The sequence below is a fragment of the Nyctereutes procyonoides genome, unplaced genomic scaffold, assembly GCF_905146905.1.
Source record: "Nyctereutes procyonoides isolate TBG_1078 unplaced genomic scaffold, NYPRO_anot_genome, whole genome shotgun sequence".
Classification (NCBI taxonomy): Eukaryota; Metazoa; Chordata; class Mammalia; order Carnivora; family Canidae; genus Nyctereutes; species Nyctereutes procyonoides.
In genome coordinates this window covers 136,392-148,761 of record NW_026575126.1, presented here as the reverse complement: position 1 = coordinate 148,761, position 12,370 = coordinate 136,392, and the positions used below count along the sequence as shown (strand labels likewise).

Here is a 12,370-nt window from a genome sequence, read left to right as displayed (position 1 = left end):
GGGAGGAGGTTGTTGAGGATGGAAGGAGCACAAGGCTTTGGAAAAGGGTGTGGTGAGGACTACAGAGGAAAGGCCCAGAAAGGGAGAAGCAGGCACTCAGGACGCGGGGCATGGCCAGCCCAAGCAGGATGTCAGCTTTCCTCTGGTGGAAAGGGAGGGAACCGACGTGTATGCAGCATGACTAAGCGCCAGTTACTGTGCTAGATGCTGGGGTACAGCCTTGAACTACGTGTGACTCTTGCCTAAGAGGCTCCAGGCTCATGTGAACACTGGCACGCACGTGGAGTACTCTAACCCAAAGAACTCTAGCAAGGGGAAGAGAGCACAGAGGATGGCATGACTGACGCTACGAGGAAGTCGCATGCAGGGACGACCAGGAGGGGGACCCGGGGGGCAGCCGGAGGGGGGACGGGGATGCAGGGCCTCCCACCACGGGAGAGAAGACACAGCGGTGAGGCCGGGAGGGAGGGCGGCTAGGTGACCTGGGGTCGCGTCCTTTATCCCGGAGTGGTGGGAGCCAGGGAGGGTTTCAAATGAATGGGGGACTCTGTCAATTCTGGAGTTGGAAGGACCGTTCCGGCGGCAGAATGGGGTGCCCTGGGGGTGGCGCGAGCCTGGAGGCAGGATGCCAGTGAGGACAGTGTCTGAGGGTCCCAACTGGGAGCGCGAGGGGCCGTCTCCTGCCCAGCTCCCCAGCCTCACGCGGTCCTGTCCTCTTCCGGACCCGCAGCGTGCATTTTCCTCGCTCAAGGCCCTGTGACCCCGGGCCACGTGCTGTGGTCATCTGTGTACTTGTCATCCCTCCACCGGCCGCTTGGAGCATGTTTCCCTCTCTGCAGCCCTGGGCTGAGGGGCTGGTCACAGTTGGCAGGGCATGCTCTGGGGGTCACAGGGTCCGAGTGGAAGGGCCCGGGGCGAATGCAGCATGTGGTCTGGTTCATGGGCCCCACAAGGCCTCCCGGCCTCCTGCTCACTTCCTCTTCTCTATTTGTCCTTAATCCAACTGTGCAGAGAAATGTCTTAACCGACTTCTGTATTGTTTTGTGAATCAACAAAGGACTGTTGCATGTTTACCAACCAGAGCTTTAAGGAAATAACATATAATGAGGGGAGGAAAGGCCAGCTGGGGGTAGCTGGAGCTTGTCTGCACGGCTCTCGGTTTCTCCCGTCGCAGAGAAGTCAGTTGTGCTTCGCAGCCTCGGGTGTTTTCCAGAGGTGAGTGTGCTGGTGCACAAACACACTTGCTTGCAGAGTTTTCTCCCTCCCCCTTCCAGGACTCTCCCCGTGCCGCCCTCTGTTGCATCCGCGTGGGCGCAGATAGGATGGTTGTAGGTTAACCAGGGCCGAAAGGCAGTTGTCACCTGACATCTGCGCCAACAGCTTATGTAAAACGAGCCGCTTCCAGCAAGCACGAGGCCCAGGCGGGAGCCGCCCGCCGCTGGCATCTTCCAGGCGCCGGTGAGCCGAGCACGCCCCGAGCCAAGCGCGAGGTGGGGCGGGGGGCTGGGGCCGCGGGGGCCCTGGAAGGAGCTGCCTTGACGGGCCTGGGACATGTGGGCAGAGAAGGCAGGCAGGACGGATCGAGTCCCGGGTAGCACCTGTTCCCAGGGAGTAAATAGCACTTGGCCCCTGTGTCATCACGCCTGCCTGTCGCCCAGCAGGCATCCTGCTCATCCTTCACCGTGGGCCGCCAGCCTCACACCGTGCCGCCGGTTTAAAATGCGCTTTGGAACACACAGCAAGGGTCCTGACAGCTTCTGCTCAGCCGAGCGGCCCTCCCCAACTCCCATTTCACAGCTGCTGTCCAGCTGCAGGGCTCACGGGTGGGCCGGCCTGCCGAGGGTTCGGAACTGGTGCCCCCGGCTCCGGAGGGAGGCGAGGGGACGGCGCTGGGGGGCACGGGGGGGGGAGCAGAGAGCCCGACACAGCACTCGGCTGCGGTCCCAGGAGGACAGGTGCTGGTGGCCGAGCCTCATCCCCCCCTTCCTCTCCTCCTCCTCCTCGCCTCTCTGTTTACAGTCTATTCACAGGACAATATTTGAAGTATTCGAAGTATGAGCGTCACAGCCCAAGACCGAATGCCACGCTCCTTGTGCGGAAGGAGAGCGGGTAAGCTGAGAGCCGGGGAAGGCTCATCAGTCGGTTCGGGGATGAATCAGAAGTCGGCGATTACTCTGTTTTGAAACCATCTGACAGCATTTGCTGGTTTGAGTTCCTGTGCAGAGGCTAAGAGCTGGGGTGCTAAGGCGGACAGGCCCGGATGAGATTCCAGCTCAGCCGCAGGCCTGCAGCCCAGCTCGGCCATCTGCTGGGTGGCCAAGCCGTGCAGGTTTGCCAGGGTCTCCTGGGCGTTGGGAAGCCCCTCATCCGGGACACGTGTACAAGACCACGACCGTGCTTAGCTTCTCCGCTGAGTGAGACGCAGAGGGGGTCACACCCATGCCAGCGTGAACCAGCCCCTCAGCCCAGGGCCGCAGAGAGGGGAAGGTGCTCCCAACCTGCCGGAGGAGGGATGGCAAGGACACACTCGACTCACACAGTGAGCGCCCTGCTGAGGAGGCCCCCACGATGCCCTTGGAGGACCCGGGTCACGGGGGGCCCTGCAGAGCCCAAGAGACACGGCTGCACACACACCCGAGTCTGCACAAGCGCGGCAGCGTTCAGGAGCGAGGGTTCCCTCCGTGTCCTACTGATGGGGAGTGACAGCTCTGAGGGCAAGGCCTCGCCGAACGTCAATGGCTGGAAGGGGAAGGACATCAACCTTGAACCCAGCTGTCCTACATCCGGCCCGAGTCCCGTCCCAGGTGCTTTGCCTCCCTGAGGCCTTTCACGCTCCTCTTGGGCGCCGGGGGCCCCCGCCGAGCTGCGCCCTTCTGGTTGCCCCCGTGTCCCTGAGCTGCTCTCCGGGCCCTGCACCCCTCCCCCTGGCACCGTCCTGCTCCCCTCGGGCGCCTCGCTGAGCCTTCTGGTTCCCACTCTCCTAACACCCCTTATATGTCCCGGCCGCGATGTCTCCCTTGCGGCATTTTGCTCATTGACTGGTGCTCTGTCTGAGCTCCTCAAAGGGGCTGTTTCTCACTCCCCACGTCCCCTGCAGCCAAGCAGGGTCCTGAAGCCCCGAGCTCCCAGAATGTCCTGGACGCGACTGTCCACCCTGCTGAGCGCCTGTGCGGTATAGGCACTAGGCCGGGCCTATATAGTATCTCATTTAATCCTCACGACCAACTCCAGCGGTTTGACTGAGGACACACAGGAAAGCAAGGCCCAGAGAGGCTGAGGCTCTGGCCCACGGTCACACAGCCCCACAGCCCCAAAGCAGCGGGGCCAAATTTTGAGGCCAGGTCTGCCTCCATAGTGTTAACCGTGGGCTCTTCTCTCACCGGTGCCCAACCCAGGTCCCTGCTCCTTTCAAGCACTTGGTACCAGATGGAAGTTGGACGGATGCTCCGGGCTGGCACAAGCTTTCCGCAGGACGCAGCACCCGACGCAGGCCCCGCCCTCGGGTCCCAGGCCCCTCGGTGCTTTCAGGGGCGGCTCCCGGGCGGGACCTCGCAGCCTCTGGGATCGGAAGGTGGGCCAAAGCTGCGGAAGGCAGTTGGGTGTCCCCAAGCACCCGGGGGTTCGGACACTTCCCGTGACCGTGCGCTGCGGCCATCTAGTGGGGCCTGGGGCTCAGCCCGGGAGCCGGGGCCGCGGAAGGTCTGCGGGAAGATCGCAGGGTCGGTGGCCGTGTGTGTGAGGCAGGCAGGCGGCTGCGGAGGCTCGGCCCTGAGGTGGGCACGGGGCCTGAGATGGGTGCAGGGCCTGAGGTGGGCACAGGGCCCGAGGTGGGCGCAGGGTCCAAGGTGGGCTCAGGGCCTGAGGTGGGTGTGGGGCCCGAGGTGGGTGCAGGGCCCGAGGTGGGCACAGGGTCCGAGGTGGGTGCAGGGCCTGAGATGGGCACAGGCCTTGAGATGGGTGCAGGGTGCGAGGTGGGTACAGGGCCCGAGGTGGGAGTGGGGCCCGAGGTGGGCACAGACCCCGACGAAGGCGTGGGGAGGCCGCGTGGTCCCCCCCGTGACACGGGGCCCGGGAGCCTTGGGAGGGGCTTGCAGCACAGCGGGGCCTGTGGTAGAGTCCCAGCGGTGGGCAACGGCCAGAGGCCCTGATGTGGCAGGGCAGGGGGTGCCAGTCCTTCCGGGCTCCGGGCGGTCCGGGAGCCCAGGGGTGATCTGAGCAGTCAGCACCGCAGTGAGTGTGGGCGGCAGGAGCAGGGGTGCAGGGCCCGGCAGGCCAGGGCTCCAGGTGCTCCCCCCGCTACTCCCCAGCTGCTCCCCCAGCTCTGCACACCCCACCCCGTGCACCCACTTGCAGGCCGCGGCCGACTGCTCCCCGCGTGGTTTTCCGCAGGCTGGCGCTGCGGGAGGTCGGGCGCAGCCTGTGCCCACCGCGTGGGCAGCCCATGGGCAGGACCCCGCGAGCCCGTCGCCGGGGCTTGGTTGCCAGAGGTCAGGCGGGCCCTGCCTCCCCAGAGCACCCTGGTCCGAGGGGTTTCTCCCGGGCACACGGTGCGGCTCCTGCGCCCCACGGGCTCCGCGGGGTCCTGTCCCTCGTCTCACCCTCGGCTCCTTCTTTGGCAGAACCTGAGGCAAATGGAAGCTTCTCGCCCTGGTGAAGAAAGACGCGTAAATGTCTTGGATGGTATCTTTCCCTCCCTGACTTTGAAGTGAGTCGAAGACAAGCCAAGTGGCCTAAATTGATAATAAGCACCCTTGAGTGTGCTGGTAGCTCCGAGTCAACAAGTGTCCAGAACATCGTGAGTGTTGGGAGACGGGGCCGTGAAGCCGTTTTGGACGGAAAGTCGTGTGCAGCAGAGTCGGGTCCAGAAGCGAAAGTCTCAGGAGAAGAGGTGACGTTCTGGAGATCATCAGGCCGCCGCGGGGATCTAAATCCAAGACTCCAATCTTGGCTTCCTTCTCTTCCCCCTAACGGTCACCCTGTGGTGTCACTGGTTGGTGTGAGGAATGTAGAGGCCCCGAGAATTAAGGGCAACCCCTTCTGCCTTTGAGGGACTTCCAGTCTAGGAGAGGGTGAACGGGTGAAAGGACGAGCGGACGATCCTTGACAACATGCTCAGGGGGACGAACAAAGGCTTCCATGCAAGTCTAACTGCACCCTGGCCTGCACCCTGTGCTTCCAAGGCCCCACCCCCACCCCCTGTGGGACCTGGGGCGTGTCCCTAACCTCCTGAAGCCCCAGTTTCCTCATGTGGAGGACCACCTCCTCGGGTCGCCGCGGAAGCATTCAGTATAGAGCCGGGCACACACTCGGTGCTCAGTCGATGGAAGCAGAAACTCAAACCCCAGAAACACTACTTCCTCCCCTTACACTTCCCGTGGGGACCCCGCCATCTGCAACGTAGACGTAGATTGCCACCTGCTTGCCCTTCAGTCCTCGTAAGAGCTTTCACAACTAACTAGGAAGATTCGGAGTGAATATTCACTGTAGAAGTGGCTTCAGGGGGGATCAGTATGAGACCAGCAAGCACATGACACCTCGGATACGCCCGAGACTGTTCTGGGACCTCGCTGGCCCTGCGTAACCTGTATAACACGGACGCTGTCGGCACACCAGCTCCATTATCACCTCCATTTACAGATCAGGAAACCGGGGTCCAGAGGATGCTGAATACCTCACCCCGCGTCGTAGGGAGGGAGGGAACTCAGCCGGGATGAGGCCTGCTCGGCCGGGCCAGGAGCGGGGCTCTACGCGGACACTGCGGCCCTCACTGACAGGCGGCCTGACGAATGGATCACGGGATACGGGGCCAGGTAACCCTCCTTCTTACAGAACCTGAAGCTGAGGCGGACAGAGGGCAGCTGACCTGCCGGAGCTCACACGGTCGGCTTCAGGGTAAATGTCTGGGGGGTGGCAGGATCCCTCTTCCCTGCCCCTTTGGAATTAGATGTAGCCCTAGTGACTTATCTGACACCATAAAGTGTCGGTAGAAGCTGCCTGGAGCTCAGCAGGATGGGAGCTTGAAGAACTTGCCTCCTGTCCTCGAAGGACATGGTGAAGGTGAAATGAAGCTTCTGTCCCTCCGGGTCCCCGAGCGACTAGACGAGCAGGGCCCACCTGGCGACCAGGGCACCGAGTGGGCGACACGTGCTCATACACAAAGCTGGTGATACGGGGGCAGGATTGTCGTCACAGCAGAGCCTGGGCTCCCCCGACCAGACTCGCACCGCTGGGAGCCGGAGCTCGGGTAGCCAAGGCCTCGTCCGGCTTCCGTGGCGTTACCTGCGGCGTGGGCGGCCGCGCTCCAGAGCCTCACCCACCAGGGACGTGGCCCCCTCACCCGCTGCACTATTCTTGGATTGCGGGAGCCGATCGCTCACGGCACGAAGGGAAGACAGCTGCAGAGTTCCAGCCGCCGACAGGAGGTTTTAGACGGACATGGACAGCTTGGCTCTGCTGGCGTGATGGAGCGGACGCGGCCTTCCCCAGAGCGCTGTCCCGGACCGGCTTCTCTTAGTAAAGAGAACATCGTCGCGAGAACGAGCTTTCCATAAAGCATTGAGGTCAGCAACAGTATCTCCTAAAGCTAAAGATGTAAAGTCAAGGTTAACTGACCAGGTTTGTATCTGATTTTTCAGAAGGTTGCAAAGATTTTTTAAGAATAATTCGTGACACCACCTAACAGGCTTATTACTTGCTATTTGGCAAATCATTAACACAGAAACAGTTGGTACTGACGTCAAAAATGCTCAACTAATTTTTCAATAACATTTTTGATCAGTTAAAGGAATCCAACTAGAATTTTTAGAAAGCAGTTTCTATATGCAAAGAGTATCATTTATATTATATTTAACTAATGACAGAGAAGATTATACAAAAGAAGATTTTTAAATACTGATTTACATATATTTATTCTTATTAAACATGTTTAGTAACACATACCAAACAATTAGTAGCATCTAGGTCTAGACAAACTTCCTATTCATTCTTATACTGTTTCTGCATCCTCTACATTTTATGTATGGACTTTATATTTTTCAGTATCATCTGGATTTTTCCATAAACCGTATTTATAACCAAATAGTTCAATCAAGGTTTTCCTTTTTTAAGTTATATTTCCTTTCCCAAGATTGGGGAGCTCTCTGTGGGGTCCCTGGAGGCCATCTCGAAGGTGACCCTGAGCCCAGCTGCGACGTCTGGGGAGGGCAGACCCGGGATGTGACTGTGTGACCCTGGGGCCCCCCGGGTACAGCCCCCCCTTTTCAGTGGTAAGGGACCCGGGGCCCAGAGAAGGGGTCTGCCCACAGCCCCGAAGCCAGCGAATGTAAAGAGAACAAGAGCCGGACTCAGGCCTGCCTGATGCCGCCGTCCAAGCACTTCAGCACTCCCCAGTTTCCCAGGGAAGCCCCTGGTCTGCAAACTGTGCTAGATGCTCTCTCAAAACTTAGGCAGACGTGACTTCCTGCCCTGCGTTCTGGTGCATTCAGCATCTGCGGTGCCTTCCCAGTTAAAGCACTTAAAAATGTGTCATCTCCCCTAAACCCGTAACACCTCTGTGGACCGTCAAGGCCACTTAGCACTAAAGCTCAGTCCTCCTGTTTTCTTGGCCCTGCTTCCCACATCAGCCTGCTCCCTCGCCCGCCTGCAGTCGGTGTGGAAGACCAGGGGGTACCACTGGTTCTCGGGGCCTCTTGTTTCTTAACTATGGACTTTAGGGCAGGTGACTTGAAGTCCCTGAACGTTACTTCCCTCTGTAAATGGGCGTAATAACGTACATCATCCAGGTGATCCAAGGAAATGACACAGGCACGTAGCGTCAGGGCCCAGGTTCACCCCCATGTTGCAGGGGACCTCCTCTCCCGCAGACGCAGTGACCGACAGTTCCACAATGTGTCCTTTCTTTCTTCTTTCTTTCTTTCTTTCTTTCTCTTTCTTTTTCTTCTTTTTCTTTATTTCTTTCTTTTTTTTTTTCAACGTGTCCTTTCTATTTCCTTCTAGGGTCTTCTCCATGTCGTAGGCTGGTGCCCTCTGCCTCACCAACTCCTGCCCCTCCAACGTGGTGTCAGCTCCTCTGAGAAGCCCGCTCTAACTCCTTCAGCCAAACTGAACACTCCCCACCTTTGGAGCCCTGTTGAAATTATGGATCTCGCCCCACTGTCTTCTACCTTAGGCTCGTGCACCAGTGGGTGACCGCCTTTTTCCACCAGGCCACACCAGCAAGGATCTTTTATAGCCGGTAAAGCTGGATCTATATCTATGCCTACCTAACCGTTCATCCTCACGCACACTCGTATGACGTGTGCACACGTGGTCAGATGGGCACCCGTATAAACATGAACATAAACACGCACAGAGGTATATTTCCGATAACTCAGCTCCATTAGAGAGAGTTGAGTTTTTGCTCCATCAGAAGAATAGATCAAGACTTGGAAAACCTCTGCTTTTCTTCCCTTGCTTTGGAAAGATAAAGAAATGTGAATGCTAAATGGGAACAGGGATGAGAAGGAGATAAGCTTGGGAACGGAGAAAGGAGATGAGAAAGGCTAAATACACGATCTCACTTAACCCTCGGAGCAACCTGGCTGGGAGCTTTGCTTTACAGTTGAGAAAAGGGGGCCTGGGAGGGTTAAGTGCCACATCCAAGGTCGCAGAGCCAGGTTGGATCCTCGCTTGGCCCGGTTCTGAAGTCGGTGCTTTTCCTGCAAACCTAGGCGGTGTGCCCCTCGCCAGCCGTGGGGTGGCGGGTAGCGGGACACACTCTGAGCTGGGTTACAGGTGGTGGATTCTGGTCCTACCACTTCCTCCTGATGTGACCTGGGGTAGGTTACCTCCCTCTAGGCCTCATTTCATCACCAACAAGATGGGAGGGAGACATGGAGGATCATTCAGGAGGAGCCTGTGAACGTGAACGGACCCTCCAGCAAGTAAAGCCCTGAGAGAAGCTCCCGGCGCAGAATTAGGGCAGCCCAGCGGGAGCTGTAACCCTTCCTGTGGAGGCCCCACCGGCCCCCGCAGATCCAGGAGGAGCCACCCCCCCCCCCCGCTCCCTCCACACCCGAGGCAGCCTCTGTCCCCCAGCCCCAGGCCAGGACCCCGCCCAGACCCCAGCCGCTCACGTCCTCACAGCCTAGGTTCCCACCCTTTCTGCAGGGGACTTTAGCTAGGGCAGGGTAGACCTTAGATGACAGGAAATACATGTGGTAGAAAACCAGCAAAAGCAAAACTCTTCAGGGGTGCCCAGGGGCTCAGCGGTGGAGCATCTGCCTTCAGCCCAGGGCATGACCCCGGGGTCCCAGGATCGAGTCCCGCATCAGGCTCCCTGCATGGAGCCTGCCTCTCCCTCTGCCTGTGTCTCTGCCTCTCTCTCTGTGTCCCTCATGGATAAATAAATAAAATATTTTAAAAAAGAAAAAACTCTTCAATCCACTCATCTTTACTGAGGTCTCCTCTGGGTCTGCAGCTCGCAAGGTGGCCACTTCCGAGTCTGCTTCCTTTTCCCGCCTCCCTCGGTCTCCGCGGGGTCAGGGGGATGCCTGGGGCCCCACGGCTACCGCTTCCCCTGCAGCTGCAATGTCCAGACCGCCCCGAGGCCCTCGGGACAGAGGCGCTGCCCGACAGCATCTTGTCTCTGCAGAGCTGGTCACGTCAGGTTGAACTGAGAGAGGTTAACATTCATTGGTTCACTCATCAAACACGTAGGGAACGCCTGGGCCCGACTCCGAGCTCCGCGCTAGAACAGCAACGAGTAGGACGAGGAGCCAGCGCTCCTGCGGCCTGGGGCCCCCGGGGAGGGGGGGACAGTGCTCGGCCCTCAGGAGCCTTGCACCGCTGGGGGCTGATGAAGAGGTGCCGATGCCTGGCCCTCACCTCCAGGGGGTCTCCGCTTTCATTTAATTGCTCTGACATAGGGCCCAGGCTTTGCGGGTTTTTTTTTAAATAGACTTTTTATTTTATTTTGTTATTATTTATTTATTTATTCATGAGAGACACAGAGAGGGAGGCAGAGACACGGCAGAGGGAGGAGCAGGCTCCGTGCAGGGAGCCCGACGCGGGACTCGATCCCGGGACCCCAGGGTCACGTCCTGAGCCTGAGGCAGACGCTCACCGCTGAGCCCCCCGGGCACCACTAGAATTTTTATTTTAAAACAGATTTAGACTTACAGAATTACTATGAGGGTCGTAAAGCGAGTTGCTGTCTACACCACACGTAGTTTCACTACTGTGAACATCTGACATCAGTATGGTGCATTTGTCACAATTAATGAACCAATTTTCTTTTTTTTTTTTTAATTTTTATTTATTTATGATAGTCACAGAGAGAGAGAGAGAGAGGTAGAGACACAGGCAGAGGGAGAAGCAGGCTCCATGCACCGGGAGCCCGATGTGGGATTCGATCCCGGGTCTCCAGGATCGCGCCCTGGGCCAAAGGCAGGCGCCAAACCGCTGCGCCACCGAGGGATCCCAATGAACCAATTTTCATGCATCGTTATTAACTAAAGTTCATGCTTTATTTACGTTTCCATAGTTTTTTCCTAATGTCGCTTTCCTGTGCCAAGATCCCACCTAGTACAGCACCGTTAGTTATCTTGTCCCCTTAGGCTTCGCTTGGCTGTGACAATTTCTGGGTTTGGTTTTTTTGGTCTTTTTAAAAGTTCTTCAGATTCTAACACACAACTGGGGGCGAGGGCTTCTGCTCTGGGGTCAAGGGCAGGGAGGTCCTGGTGGCAGGCCACGCGGGCCCAAATTCCGGGGGACCCTGGCCGCTGCGGGGCCTCGGTGCACGGGCCTGCAAGGCGTCCCTCAGCTCCTGCACACTGAGGGTGACGAGTGACCGACCCCGGGCTGTGACGGGCCCACAAGGCCCAGGTTCCCCAGCCTTGCTGCAGCCCGGCCCTCGGGGACACACGCGGCGTCTGGCCTTCTGTTCCACCTGCAGGCTGCGCTGCCCTGAGCGGATGAGGGTGCTCGCCGTGGGGACCCAGAGGGCGGGAGGGGCCACCCAGGAAGGCCCGCGGGCGCCTGGGACACAGGCCGTCCCTAGAGGCAGAGGAGGAGACAGCGTGTGAGCGGGGGGCATGGGGGGAGCCCTGGGCCCGCCCGGCCGAGCAAGGCAGGTGAGCAGGGCAGGGGTGGCCGCTCACCCGCTGGGATCTTCCCGGAGAGAAGCTGCGTGGCCTCCACAGCAGGCGGGCCCCGCTCACCCTCCCAGACTCTGGGTCACTGTGGACAAAGCCTGGCTGGTCATGAGGGCCCAGCCCAGGGACACTGAAGGTCCCCGGTCTCTAGGTTAGGGTTAGGGTTAGGGGTTAGGTTTAGGGTTAGGGTTAGGGGTTAGGTTTAGGGTTAGGGTTAGGGTTAGGGTTAGGGTTAGGGGTTAGGTTTAGGGTTAGGGTTAGGGTTAGGTTTAGGGTTAGGGTTAGGGGTTAGGTTTAGGGTTAGGGTTAGGGTTAGGGGTTAGGGTTAGGGGTTAGGTTTAGGGTTAGGGTTAGGGTTAGGTTTAGGGGTTAGGTTTAGGGGTTAGGTTTACGGTTAGGGTTAGGGTTAGGTCGACAGCAGCCAGGCCCTCCTGCCACCTCCTGGCACCTCTGGCGCCACCATCTGGCATCCGCCCCGCACTTCGCAGCTGCAGAACCTGCCCAGACTGGGACGTTGTTTTCTTTTTAATGGATTTTTCTTTGGGAAATTGAAGACTTGTGTATATTAAATACAACCAATTTCTAGAGGAGAAGCCTAAAAATCACAGTAGGAAAAAAGTTAACAGTGTCTAGGCTACAGCAGAACCCAGACATGTAGTCCTATAATTTAAAGATTCCAGATGCCTCAGGATTGACCTTTGTGTACAAAGTGAAATGTGCTGTTTGTGGTTCTTGGTGCCGAGGTTCTCGGGACAAGCTAGGAAGCCTTCGCACCTTGAACTGACTTCCCTAGGGATCATATGGCTTTTGAATCAGGTTTCCCTCGCTGTGCCCTAGCAGCAGCACCCAACTTCCGGGCAGCTTCCTTTTTGGGTCACCAAGCCCCAGAACCTGTTTGGCTTCGGAGCCGTGAGCCAGCGCCCTGGCAGGTGCAGCAGCTCGGACTTGCCAACCTCCAGCAACATCACCTGAATCTTTCCAGCCCCCTCTGAGTTGCAGAGTGGGACCAACTTCTCCTCGCTTCTGCTTCTGTTCCTGATAAAGTGCTGCAGCCAGCGTGGAGGTGGTTGGAGTCCCCCACCCCCCAGCCCCTCGGTGTCTCCCCACACCGCAGGGCACGATGAGGGCAAAGGCCACCGCAGGCACATTTGCATGATGCAAACACCCTGGCCGTTTTGATTGCAGCCAAGCTTTGTTTCCTCAAAGCTGACCTAGGATCAGGCTCCACATTCAAGTGT

The 12,370-nt window shown here is 58.3% G+C and overlaps 1 long non-coding RNA gene across 1 annotated transcript; it reads left to right on the top strand.

Moving 5' to 3' along the window:
• The first annotated feature begins 509 nt into the window (after positions 1 to 509).
• LOC129519067 (uncharacterized) lies at positions 510 to 9,348 on the top strand. Its single transcript, XR_008666343.1, has 6 exons — positions 510 to 1,458; positions 2,020 to 2,804; positions 3,396 to 3,571; positions 4,620 to 6,615; positions 7,996 to 8,233; positions 8,836 to 9,348. It is a non-coding gene; the product is annotated as an uncharacterized LOC129519067 (long non-coding RNA).
• The last annotated feature ends 3,022 nt before the right edge of the window (positions 9,349 to 12,370 follow it).